Below are 13840 nucleotides of genomic sequence, written 5' to 3'. Positions count from 1 at the left end.
CTTGGATTTATTAATTTTTTGAAGGGTTTTTTGTGTCTCTATCACCTTCAGTTCAGCTCTGATCTTATTTATTTCTTGTCTTCTGCTAGGTTTTGAGTTTTTTGATCTTGCTCCTTAACTCTTTCAATTTTGATGATAGGGTGTCAATTTTGGATCTCTCCACTCTTCTCATGTGGGCACTTATTGCTATATATTTTTCTCTGGAGACTGCTTTAAATGTGTCCCAGAGATTCTGGTATGTTGTGTATTCATTCTCATTGGTTTCAAAGAACTTCTTTATTTCTGCCTTCATTTCATTTTTTATCCAATCAACATTCCTGAGTCAGTTGTTCAGTTTCCATGAAGCTGTGCATTTTTGAGTTAGTTTCTGAATTCTGAGTTCTAACTTGATTGCACTATGGTCTGAAAGAATGTTGGTTATGATTTCACTTGTTTTGCATTTGTTGAGCAGTGCTTTACTTCCAATTATGTGGTCAATTTTAGAGTAGGTGTGAGGTGGTGCTTAGATGTATGTATATTCTGTGAATTTGGGGTGAAGAGTTCTGTAAATGTCTATCAGGTTTGCTTGTTTCAGGTCTGAGTTCAAGCCCTGGATATCCTTGTTAATTTTCTGTCTGGTTGATCTGTCTAAGATTGCCAGTGGAGTGTTAAAGTCTTCCACTATTATTGTGTGGGAGTCTAAGTCTCTTTGTGAGTCATTCAGAACTTGCCTTATATATCTGGGTGCTCCTGTGTTGGGTCCATATGTATTTAGGATCGTTAGCTCTCCTTGCAGGATCGATCCTTTGACCATTATGTAATGGCCTTCTTTGTCTCTTTTGATCTTTGTTGCATTAAAGTCTATTTTATCAGACACGTGAATTGCAACTTCTGCTTATTTTGCTCTCCATTTGCTTGGTAAATCTTCCTCCATCCTTTTATTTTGAGTTTCTGTGTATTCTTCCAAGTGAGATGGGTTTTCTGGATACAGCACACCGATGGGTTTTGGCTTTTTATTCAATTCGCCAGTCTGTGTCTTTTGATCAGTGATTTAGCCCATTTACATTTAGGGTTAGTATTGTTATGTGTGAATTTGATACTGCCATTTTGATGCTAGCTGGCTGTTTTGCCCGTTAGTTGATGTAGATTCTTCATTTTGTTGATGCCTTTTAGCATTTATTGTGTTTTTGGAATGGCTGGTACTGGTTGTTCCTTTCTATGTGTAGTGCCTCTTTCAGGAGCTCTTGTAAAGCAGGCCTGGTGGTGACAAAATCTCTGAGTACTTGATTGTTTGCAAAGGATTTTATTATTCCTTCACTTATGAATCTCAGTTTAGCTGGATATGAAATTCTAGGTTGAAAGTTCTTTTTTTTAAGGATGTTGAATATTGGCCCCCACTCTCTTTTGGCTTATAGGGTTTCTGCCGAGAGATCTGCTGTGAGTCTGATGGGCCTCCCTTTGTGGGTGACCCAACCTTTCTCTCTGGCTGCCCTTAGCATTTTCTCTTTCATTTCAATCCTGGTGAATCTGATGATTATGTGCCTTTGGGTTGCTCTTCTTGCAGAATATCTTTGTGGTGTTCTATGTATTTTCTGGACTTGAATCTTGGCCTGCCTTGCTAGGTTGGGGAAATTTTCCTGGATAATATTCTGAAAATTATTTTCCAGCTTGGATTCATTCTTTGTCACATTCAGGTACACCTATCAAATGTAGATTAGGTGTCTTCACATAGTCCCACATTTCTTGGAGAATTTGTTCATTCCTTTTTGTGCTTTTTTCTCTAAGCTTGGCTCCTCATTCTATTTCATTGAGTTGATCTTCGACTTCTGATATCCTTTCTTCTGCTTGGTCTATTCAGCTGTTGCAACTTGTGCATGCTTCACTAAGTTCTCGTGTTGTGTTTTTCAGCTCCTTCAATTCACTCATATTCCTCCATGAGTTGTCCATTCTGGTTATCATTTCCTCAAATCTTTTTTCAAGGTTCTTAGTTTCTTTGCATTGATTTAGAACATATTCTTTTAGCTCAGAGAAGTTTCTTATTACCCACCTTCTGAAGTCTGATTCCGTCATTTCATCACACTCATTCTCTGCCCGGCTTTGTTCCCTTGCTGGTGAGGAGTTTTGGTCCTTTGTTGGAGGCAACGTGTTCTGGTTTCGGGTGTTTTCCTCCTTTTTGCACTGGTTTCTTCCCGTCTTTGTGGATTTATCTTCCTGTCTTTTGAGTGGTTGCAGATTTTCCGATTGAGTCTCATAGTGGACATCCAGATTGTTGATGATGAAGTATTTCTGTTTCTTAGTTTTCCTTCTAACAGTCTGGGCTCACTGCTGTAGGACTGCTGAGGTCCACTCCTTGGATTTATCTTCCTGTCTTCTTAGTGGTTGCAGATTTTCCGATTGAGTCTCATAGTGGACATCCAGATTGTTGATGATGAAGTATTTCTGTTTCTTAGTTTTCCTTCTAACAGTCTGGCCTCACTGCTGTAGGACTGCTGAGGTTCCCCAGGTCCAAGGCTCTGCTTGTCTGGGGAACTCCTATAGCAGCTGTGGAACCGTGAGGGTTGCTACTAGATCATTCTTCTGCTACCTTTGTCCCTGAATGATGTCTGCCCAATGTCAGTCTAATCAGTTCTTTGTGAGGTGCCTTTTTGGATATACAGGGGTCAGGGGGCTGCTTGAGGAGACAGTCTATACTTTATAGCTCAAGTGCTGAGCTGTGAGCTCCATTGTTCATTCAGGGCTGCTAGGCAGGTTCATTTAAGTCTGCTGCAGCAGAACTCATAAAGCCCCCCACTTTTTTTTCCTCAGGTGCTCTGTCCCAGGGAGTTATGGCTTTATTTATGAGTATCCATTGCACTTTCCTGCCCGGCAAGGAGGCAGTTTAGTCACTGCCTGCTTGTAGTAGCTATCATGAGCTGCCATGGGCTCCTCCCTGTTGCCATGGGCTCTGCCCTGTTGCCATGGGTTCCACCCTGCTGCCACGTGTAATTCCCTGTAGCCCTGTTTATATGGGTGTGGTTAGAACTGTAGTGGTGATGGTGGCCTGCCTCTGTAGTGGTGGACTCTCTCTGTTATGGTGGGTTGCCTCGGCAATGGCAGGCTGTTTCAGCAATGGCAGCGTACCTCCGTAGGGGTCGCGTGCCTCGGTAGTTGTGGACGCTTCTCTTCCACCGAGCTGCACTGTTCTGGATTCAGCTGTGCTTGCCGGGAAACTCTCAACCCCAAGCGTTTCCAATTGCTCTTTTGTTTGTTATTGTGGGGGCTCCCTGCCTCAGAGCCCTTTTTTTTTTTTAAGTTGAACGGTTGACTCTCTCCCAGGTGTTCCAGTCACCTGCTGCAAGGGCGTCAGGATCTGTGTGGTTTCCCGTGCAGTGACCCACTGCACCACCTCAAACCACATTGCTGCCCAGGAATCTCCTGGCCTGGCTTTCTGTTTAAGTCCCGTTTAATCAGATGAATGTGCTAATCTGCCTTTTGAAATCTCCAATTGCCGGTTTAACAGGGCAACCAAACCAGTGTGTTTTGTACAGAGTGTTGCTGCACTGTGGCCTTGGCCCAAACAGCCGCACTGGCCCAAACTGCCACGCTGGCAGCTTGTGGGGCTCTTACACCTGGGAGGCTAGTCTGTGGACAATAAAGATCCATATGGAAATGCCGCATCCACTCACACTCTGCAGATTAACTGGGAGCTGCAATCCTGAGTTGGTCCTACAGTGCCATCTTCCTCCTTCCTCTACTCAACCTTCACTTCTCTTCTTTTGCTTTTATCTGTTCTTTCAATTTATGTTCTTTAATCAGTGAGTTTAATACATTTACATTTAAAGTAATCATTTATAGACAAGGATTTGCGATTTCTTGCAAATCGCAAGAATAAATAGACAAGGATTCCTCTCTTGCTGTTTTCTTTTATGATTTGATAAATTTTTTGTAGTAATACACTTTGATTCTTTTAAGCTTTCTTGTGTCTACCATACATTTTTCTTTTTGTGTACAGTTACCATGAAGCCTGAATAATTCTTATTGTTAGAGCAGTCTATTTTGAACTACTAACAACTTGTCTTTAATTACACACAAAATCTCTCCAGTTTCATCCTTGAAGGACACACTTCATATTATTGATGTCAGAATTTACTTATTTTTACATTATTTATTCATGATCCAACTTTTGTGACTATATCTATTCTTAATACTATGTCTATTAAACTAATATGAGAGTTAAAAGTAATTTATGTACCACTGTGTTATACACCAATGGTATAGTATTATATTTTCTGTATTTATGTATATATTTCCCTTTACCAATGAGAATTATACTCCAGTATGCTTTTATGTTTCTGTTCAGCATCCTTTTGTTTCCACTTGAAGATTTCCCTTTATCAATCTTTGTAAGGCTGGACTAATGGTGATAAACTGTCTCAGTTTTTGTTTGTCTGGGAAAGCTTTGGTGTGGATTTATTTGTATTCAGATTATTTGGGGATTCTTTTGGGTCTTTGAATCTGTGTGTTCATTTCCCTCTCTAGGTGTGTGAGTTTTTTGCTGTTATTTTATAAAATGAGCTTTCTTCTCCTTTCTGTTTCCTCCCTTCTTAGACATCAGTCATGCATATATTGATTAGTTCATTTCATGGTTTTCTATAAGTCTCATAGGCTTTCTTCACTCATTTTCATTTTTAATTTTTGTTCCTTTTACTGGGTGATTTCAAATGACCTGTGTTTTAGCTTACCAGTTATCTCTTCTATGTGATTGAATCTGTTGTTGAACTCTCAACTGAATTTTTTTTTGGTTCAATAATCAGATTCTTCAACTTTAGAATTTTTGCTTGGTCCTACCCCTTTATTAAACTTCACATTTTGTGGCCATGTTGCCCAGAGTAAGTTGTAGATTTAATGCTGTTCCCAGTAAACTATCATTGATATTCTTTAGAGAACTAGAAAGAAAACTACTTTAAAATGTATATGAAAACTGAAAAGAGCCCATATTGCCAAGACAATCCTAAGCTAAATGAACAATGCTGAAGGCATCATGCTACCTGATTTCAAGCTATACTACAAGGCTACAGTAATAAAAACAGCATGGAACTGGTACAAAAATGGACATATAGACCAATGAAACAGAATAGAGATCTCAGAAATAGGACCATAAATCTATAATCATTTGATCATTGACAAACCTGACTAAAGCAAGCAATGGAGAAATAATTCCCTATTTAATAACTGGTGCTAGAAAAACTGACTAGCCATTTGCAGAAAATTAAAACTGGACTCTTTCCTTACATCTTATAAAAAAAAAACTCAAGATGTATTAAAGACTTAAATGTAAAACTCAAAATTATAAAAATCCTAGATGAAAACTTAGGCAATACCATTCATGACATAAGCACGGACAAAGATTTCATAATGAAAAAGTCAAAAGCAATTGCAACAAAAGCAAAAATGGACAAATGGGATCTAATTAAACTAAAGACATTCTGCATAGCAAAAGAAACTATCATCAGAGTGAACACACAACTTACAGAATAGAAGAAAATTTTTGCAATCTATCCATCTGACAAAGGTCTAATATCCATAATCTACAAGAAACTTTAACAAAGTTACAAGAAGAAAACAGCTCCATTAAAAAGTAGGTGAAGGACATGAACAGACACTTTTCAAAATAAGACATTTATGTTGTCAAGAAACATATAAAAAAAAGTTCACTGATCATTAGAGAAATGCAAATCAAAACCACAATGAGACACTACCTCACACCAGTCAGAATAACAATTATTAAAAAGTGAAGAAACAACAGGTGCTGGCAAGGCTGCAGCGAGATATGAATGCTTTTCACTGTTGGTGGGAATGTAAATTACTTCAACCATTATGGAGTACAGTTTGGTGATTCCTCAAAGATCTAGAACCAGAAATACCATTTGACCCAGCCATCTCATTACTAGGTATATACCCAAAGGAATATAAATCATTCTATTATAAAGTTACATACAAATGTATGTTTGTTGCAACACTATTCACAATAGCAAAGACACAGAATCAACCCAAATGTCCAGCAACCATAGACCGGATAGAGGAAAGGAGGTACCTATATACCATGGAATACTATGCAACCATATAAAGGAATGAGAATATGTCCTTTGCAGGGATATGGATGGAGCTGGAAGTCATTATTCTCAGCAAACTAACACAGGAACAGAAAACCAAACACTGTATGTTCTCACTTGTATGTGGGGCTGAACAATGAGAACACATGGACATAGGAAGGGGAACAACACACATTGTGACCTGTTGTGGGGGGCAGGGGAAGGGAGAGCATCAGGATAAATAGCTAATGCATGTGGGGCTTAACACCTAGGTGCTGTGTTGATCTGTGTAGTAAACCACAATGGCACACATTCACTTATGTAACAAACCTGAACATCCCGCACATACATCCTGGAACATAAAATTAAATAAAATTAAGAAAATACAAATTAAAAAACCTTCATATTCTGTTCATGTATTGTTTTCCTAGTTACATTTTGTTCATTGCTTTTCTGTCATCTTGTGGCTCATTGAATTTCTTCAAGATGATTATTTTGAATTCTTTTTTGAGAGTTCTTTGATTTCCCTTTTTTTTTTTTTTTTTTACAACTGCTGCTTCATTTTCTTCATTTGGTAGAATCATGCCTCCTTCATTCTTTGTAACTCTTCTATCCTGCACTGGTATTTATGCATTTGAAGAAGCAATTAACCCTTACAGCCTTTACAGACTGACTTCAGTAGGGAAACCTTTGACCAGTTGGTCTAGCTGGAGGTTCTGGGTAAGCTGGCTATAGAAGTGTATGGGACAATGGGTCTATTGCCAGGTTCTTCAGGTGGGCCTACAGTCAGGGTAGATGGGTGCAGGCCTGGTGCCGAGTCTGAAGGAGGCTCCAATTTGTACCTATTCTCTCGGTGAAATGGTGAAGTGAGCTGGCCAATTGTAGCCCTTACTTCATTTGTTTGGCATCCTTTAGGGTTAATTGCCCATTGCTTTCTCATGTTCATTGTCTTAAAACCATCATTTGATATAGTTTATCAATTTTTTGGTTGTTTCAGGAAAAACGTTAAGTTCTGTATTTATTATTTCATTTTAGTTGAAAGTGTAAGTCTCTCCAGTCTATTGCTCGTTATTATAGCAGCATTTTTATATTGCTAATCAGATTAACCTATCTTATGGCAAAATGCACACCTACCTACAAACATGCACGTACACCACAACAGTTCTACCCATGGGGAATTATCAAAACCCCTCACAAAAATTTCTGAAGTACTTGCAGTTTATGAATTATGCATTCTTGCTTTTGACCATTCATACATTATAATCCTTGCTTAACATACTCCTTCCATGGGTTCGTTGATACCTGACTTTACATATAAAATTGATTTTTGAACATTAGTTTGAACTGCATGAGTTCGCGTATCTTATCTGCAAATTTTCTTCCATCCCTGCCACCCCTGAGAAAGCAGAACCACCCCTCTCTTTTCTCCTCATCAGTCAACTCAATGTGAAAAAAATGATGAAGACCTTTACAATGATTTACTTCCACTTAATGAATAGTAAGTATATTTTCTTTTTCTTATTTTCATAACATTTTTTTTATTGTAATAAATTACAATAAATTATTGCTTAATTTATTTTAAGAATGTAGCGTATAATACATATAAGATACTAAATATATGGTAATCAGTTGTTTATGTTATTGGTAAGGCTTTTGGTCAACATTTGGCTATTAGTAGTTAAGTTTTGGGGGAGTCAAAACTCATGCCCAAATTTTCAACTATAAAGGGCATCTACACCCCAAATCCCTGCACTGTTTAAGGGGAAATTGTATTTACAAGTCTTAGTTTAAATGTCTCTTTTAAAAACCTTCAATAATTACCAAAACCAGTTAAGTGCCCTTCTTTTCAAAATCTGTAACCTCCTATATTTTATCCAACATAGCATCATGTAACATTACATTTTCATTGCTTACTTGCTTAATTTCTCATTTGTATGTTGACTGTGATTTCCTTTTGGGTTGGCTGAGAATTTTTATTATACCCTGTTACCCTAGCATAATTCATAAAGCATGACAAAAGCCCAGAAACAATTATTTGTGAAATTATAAAATGTATTTTTTTTTGGAGCATTTCAAGTAAGTTCCTACCCAGGAAAAAAAATGTTAAGCATATTTTAATTTCTGACCTCCTTGAAAATGTCAATGATAAAGCAGTCCACTGAACTGTGTGTGATGTGGTTTGGCTCTGTGTCCTCACCCAAATCTCACTTTGAACTGTAATTCGAATTGTAAACCCCATATGTTGGGAAAGAGACCTCATGGGAGGTGATTAGATCATGGGGTGGTTTCCCCATGCTGTTCTTGTGACAGTGAGTGAGTTTTCTTGAGATCTGATGGCTTTATAAAAGGTTTTGTTCCCCTTTGCACTGTACTTCTTTTTCCTGAAGCATACGAAGAAGGCCATGTTTGCTTTCCCTTCTGCGGTGATTGTGAGTTGCCTGAGGCCTCCTCAGCCCTGTGGAACTGTTGGCCAACAAACCTCCATCCTTTATAAATTATCCAGTCTCAGAAAGTTCTTTATAGCAGCGTGAGAATGGACTAACACAGTGTGCTTGAAGAATCATTTTTGGAATTGAGAAAAATCAGCTGATTTAGACCTTGGCACCCACACTGTTGAATAATATAATTATTTATCTTTTATCCTAATTAACCTCTTCAAATCTCTTAAAAACCTGACTTAACATCTAGGAAGTATAGGTTATTTTTATGTTTTAATCTCCACCAGATGATTCAGCTAAAAATCAACTAATTCAATCACTATAGTTTAAATGAATATAGGCTCTGATTTTTGGATGATGTTCTCATAAACACCAACCAACCAGAGAATGAGTCATAATATCTCTAAGGTATTTAAGCAATCAAGCCCCAGAGCCAGCAGGAAGGAAAGTTAAGTAACATAACTCATCCAGGACACAGACATTATTGGAAATGTAATTTCTGCTTCAGCAGTGCATTTTCAGAGATGCTGAAAGAATTACAGTGGAAGTCTGAGAGAATAATCATGTTCTTGTAAGTTCAATACTGGATACAGCATTTCCTTCGAAATAAATATAACCAAATAAAACAGTTTAATATCCTTAAACATATAAAATATTATGCTTCTACATACACATTAAAGGCATGATCAGAGATGTGGCATATGTGTGCATTTGTACATGAGGGACTATGAGAGTGGAAGATACGAAAAAGCCAAGAGAGTGATTGTAGCCACTTCAGAGTTCAAAGATGGGTTGCTGTTTCTAGGGAAGTATAAGTACTGTTACAGTCCCACCAAATATAATTATGTCAAGGTTAAAGCTGACAAAAGATGGCCTGATCTTAAGCGAGTAACTCTTATAAGGTTAAAAATGAGATATAAATTAGAAATATTCCACTTAAAATTGCACATGCTTTTATAAAACATAAGCCTCATGATTTCTTTGGAACATACCACATCCATTATTTAATTTGGTTTGCTTTTAACTTGTAGCCGTATGCAAAGTGTGTTAATGCAGAGCCCCAAGGGAATCCAGATAAGTTGGGAAAAATACTGATCTGCAAGTCCATCCCTGGAAAGTCTGACTGAATGATTTTGAGGACAGCCTAAGTGTCAGGACATTTACAGTCTCCTCAACAGGTTCTAAGGTATGTCTAAGGTGGAGAAACACTCTGTAAAGGGAATACAGGCTTCCAAGCATAAATTTTAAGGATTTTACAAAGCATTTTATTTATGAGTATACATTTTTTCTTTCTGTATAATTCGAATTTTAGCAGTTAAATAGATTTCACACTAAGTCAGAAATATGCAGACTTTCTCTAGCACTTCCACCCTAAAAACCCTCCATTAAATGTGATAAGAAATATTTTTCTTAATGTCATTCACAAGTGACAAATATAGCAATTTATCATGACCTGTACAATCTTTAATTCCCTTTAATATTTAACCCAATATTCCCAGTTACTTATAGCCATAGGCTTTCTACAGCAAACTTGCTTATTTGGAGTGATGTAAGTCTTAGTTGAAGTGATATAAGAATTAAAGGCAAGGGAAACAGAAGCTATGTCCTTTAGAGAGCTTGAGGTAAATGAGATGGATTGGAAACCTTGAGGGGTGAATGAGATGGCTCCTGAAGATAGAATGCAAAATGTGAAAGGGTGGGGTGAGAGAATGGTAACTGAAGCAGTTGAAAAAAAAAAAGACATTAACAGAGTTCTCATGAGAAGAAATTAAGTAAACGTTCATCTCAACCAAGTGCTGCCATTAAAGAAATGGTATTTGGCTGGACTCTCAAGTCTCATATGTGATCATTCTGCCTTCACACAGCCACCTATTGCAGTCTTTAAGGAGGATATGTGAATGGAGGGCAAAGTTTGCAAAATGAACTCTTTGTTTTGCCACACATTATAGTGATCTATCTTCCCTCAATTTCTAGTGATTTATCTTAGATGGCAGGATATCCGGCTTTGTTTAGCTTGTAACTAGCCTAAGTGGCTTAAAATAACTAAGAGAAGATCAAGAGACAATTTGAGCCTTTTTGATCTTAAATCTATACCCAAATATTGGCCTGTTAGATCTTGGTATTCTGAAGATGAAGGTAACTGATTCTGTGGAAACCATGGCAGGCTAAATACAAAAGACAGGGTTGATCTCAGAGGCTTAGAACAGAGTGGATTTCCTCTGCCCACAAGGGTCTCCCTAAACCAGATGGATATCACAGGTCATCATGCCACACTTAGCACCTGGAGAAAAGAGGGTAGGAGGTAACTAAGGTGATAAAGAGACCTCTGCTGAACACATTCAGAGATTTCTCCTCTCCTCTCACAGTGTGCACTCTACCACCAGGCATCCTGGGTCAATGTTTCCTCTTAATCTCTAACTGACTTAACACATGTTCGAAAGGACACAGGATAGCGTTTGAATCCCACTGTAAACTATTAGGTACATTTTGCTAAATAATGATGGTCAAAAATTAAAGCAATGCCTGTAATCCCAGCACTTTGGGAGGCTGAGGCAGGTGGATCATGAGGTCAAGAGATCGAGACCATCCTGGTCAACATGGTGAAACCCTGTCTCTACTAAAAATACAAAAAATTAGCTTGGCATGGTGGCACATGCCTGTAATCCCAGCTACTCAGGAGGCTGAGGCAGGAGAATTGTCTGAACCCAGGAGGCGGAGGTTGCGGCGAGCCGAGATCGCGCCATTGCACTCCAGCCAACAAGAGTGAAACTCCGTCTCAAAAAAAAAAAAAAAAAAAAGAAAGTTAACACCAGTGCTGCACTAAAAGAAACCCCAGTCCTTTTTGTTGGCCTGTTTCCAAGTTTCAGATGATTTTTCTTAGTAGTTTGGTATATTTGTTTGGCTTGAAAGTCTGCATGAGATGGTGGGAGCAAAGGAAGCAAAAGAAGAGATTTTCATTGTGCCAGGCACTGTGCTGAGAACTTCACATATTATTGCTCATTTACTCCTCAGTGCACAGTGGGCCTGGCAAGCTCACTTTCATTGGTGTAGAAACTCTGGCTTAAAGAAGTTACTAGGCCAGACCTGGTGGCTCTCACCTGTAATCCCAGCACTTCGGGAGGCAGAGGTAGGCAGATCACTTGAGGTCAGGAGTTCAAGACCAGCCTGGCCAAAATGGGGAAACCCCATCTTTACTAAAAATACAAAAATTAGCCAGTCCTTGTGGAGCATACCTGTAATCTCACCTACACAGGTGGTTGAGGCAGGAGAATTCCTTGAACCCAGGAGGCAAAGGTGGCAAGGAGCCAATGTCTCAAAATTAAATAAATCAATTAAATTAAATTAAAAAGAAGAAACAACTTACTTGCAGTACTTTGAAGTTAGAGAAGATGGGAATAGGTCTATCCAATTCCAAGATCCTTAGTTTCTTCCATCACAACCTTCTGCTTTTCCTAAGAAAATGTGTTCCAAACCAAATGACATCCACACTGGAAACTTCCACTTACGTCCTGCAAAAACATGATTTAGAGCACACATTTTTTTGGTCTCAAACTCAATTCTGTGTCATTCTTCAAATAGCTTCTGACCTGTTTCTAAATTCCCAGGCTCTTTACTTTTGCTTATTCTGGATGATGAGTCAGGCACTCTATCCTGGCCATTTTCACTTGGGCTGCCTCAGGCAAACACTTCTGGGAAGTAAGAAGTTAAGGAGCTGCTCCAGGGGGAAAAAAACGATACTCAGTTAAATCTCCTTGTAAACGTGCTTCATTAGCAAACAAACTAATGGTGTTTTCTAGGGAGAGTAGAAAGTCCTTTTCAATGGGAAGCTTTGAGTGGGCTGTGCTTGGGATTGTTTAGAATTGCTCATGATACATATACCCGAGATCCATGAAGTTATAAGGCATGATACTGCAGAAAATGTCACGTAAGCTAGAGAACTATTTGAGCACAAATTGAAAATGTTTCATGAGCCAGATGCCTTTTTCCCCTGAGAATGTAGCTATATATATTATTTAGAGACCTTCTATGCAAATAGAGCCAGAGTGCCTAATGTAGTGAGAAGAGACCTAGAGACCTGTGGGCAACGCTCCAGACCTTGCTATGCCCCACTACGCTTTGTGGTTACTTGTGCACTTGAAATTGTGGATACACTTTGGTGCTGACAAAGATCTGAGGTTTTCATGAATCTTATTTGACAACCTGAACCTGTTTTATCTCAATTGTTTCCTAAATTTGGCTACTAAATTTATGGGCCCACCATTTACAATTGTGCAGATTGGGTACTGCACAACTCTAGGGCTCTTTATTTACATTGTAGACTATGAACAGTTGGCTCTGCTATAGCACAGCCTGAGTGATGACGAGCAGCAATTCTCCTGCAGAATAAACCAGGCTTCAAAGGAAAGGAGTAGGCAACAGAAGTTTCCATATTGTTAATTCCCTTTGACATTTTATAAAAATCAAGAAAAATTGTTACATTAATAACAAAGTATTTAAAATATAAAATTGATTTTAATGCATGTTATGAATGTACAATCCCAAGTTAGGAGGATTCTGATGGATAGCTTTGTAGTCTAACTGTAAACTCTATTTATATTTAGATTTAATATCATATTCTGTTAGGGATGACTCCCACTCTGAAGAAGCTAGCTGTGAGGTATGCCATTACCTGCCTCATTGTCAGAGGAACACCATACGATACTGAACAGGACCACTGAAAATAGAGAGGAGCACCACACAAGAAGAAATAAATGTCAACATTATCAAAAAGCCACCTACCTCATGATCTTGATTTGTAGTCAGCAATTATTTGTTTGTTTTACTGTAAAGGCCAAATAATACATATTTTAGATATTGGGGACTTTAGGCCTCTGTTTCAACTACTCATCTCTGTCAGTATAATGAGAGAGCAGCCACAGACAATACAAAACTGGATAACCATTCCGTTGTTACTTACAAAAAGAGGCAGTGTCCCATTGTTGACAGGAGGTATAGCTGGGAGAGTGTATCTGTTAATGGATGGCAATACCAAGTCCTCTAGAAAAGGGAGTATGCCTCATTTTAGAGATGCTGCCCATGGCAACTCTTGGAGATGATTTATATGTAGATAAAGGGTTAATTTTTATAACCTGCAGATCATCTGGTGTGTCAGCAGGACTTGCTCTGAAGCAATCTTCAGTCTCAGAGCAGACTGGATTTCCTGGGGAAACGTTAATATCAATCTTGGTAAAAGTTTCACACCTTACGAATGTCACGTGTGGCAGAAGAATGTATCGTATGTTCTCACTCTCACTACCATTTTTCCAAAGCTCAGGATTACATTCATCTTGCTGATCTGTTGGAAAGTGTATA

At 38.4% G+C, this 13840-nt stretch overlaps 1 long non-coding RNA gene across 1 annotated transcript in view; it reads right to left on the bottom strand.

The window, feature by feature from the left end:
* The window catches only part of LOC118143849 (uncharacterized), a 93179-nt gene extending 81191 nt beyond the window's left edge, over positions 1-11988 (bottom strand). Inside the window, exon 1 of the long non-coding RNA XR_004728341.3 lies at positions 11853-11988. This is a non-coding gene — a long non-coding RNA (uncharacterized LOC118143849). The remainder of the gene's footprint in view (positions 1-11852) is intronic.
* Between the last annotated feature and the right edge of the window lie 1852 nt (positions 11989-13840).

Source organism: Callithrix jacchus, chromosome 11 (genome assembly GCF_049354715.1).
Source record: "Callithrix jacchus isolate 240 chromosome 11, calJac240_pri, whole genome shotgun sequence".
Classification (NCBI taxonomy): domain Eukaryota; kingdom Metazoa; phylum Chordata; class Mammalia; order Primates; family Cebidae; genus Callithrix; species Callithrix jacchus.
This window is presented reverse-complemented; position numbering and strand designations above follow the sequence as displayed.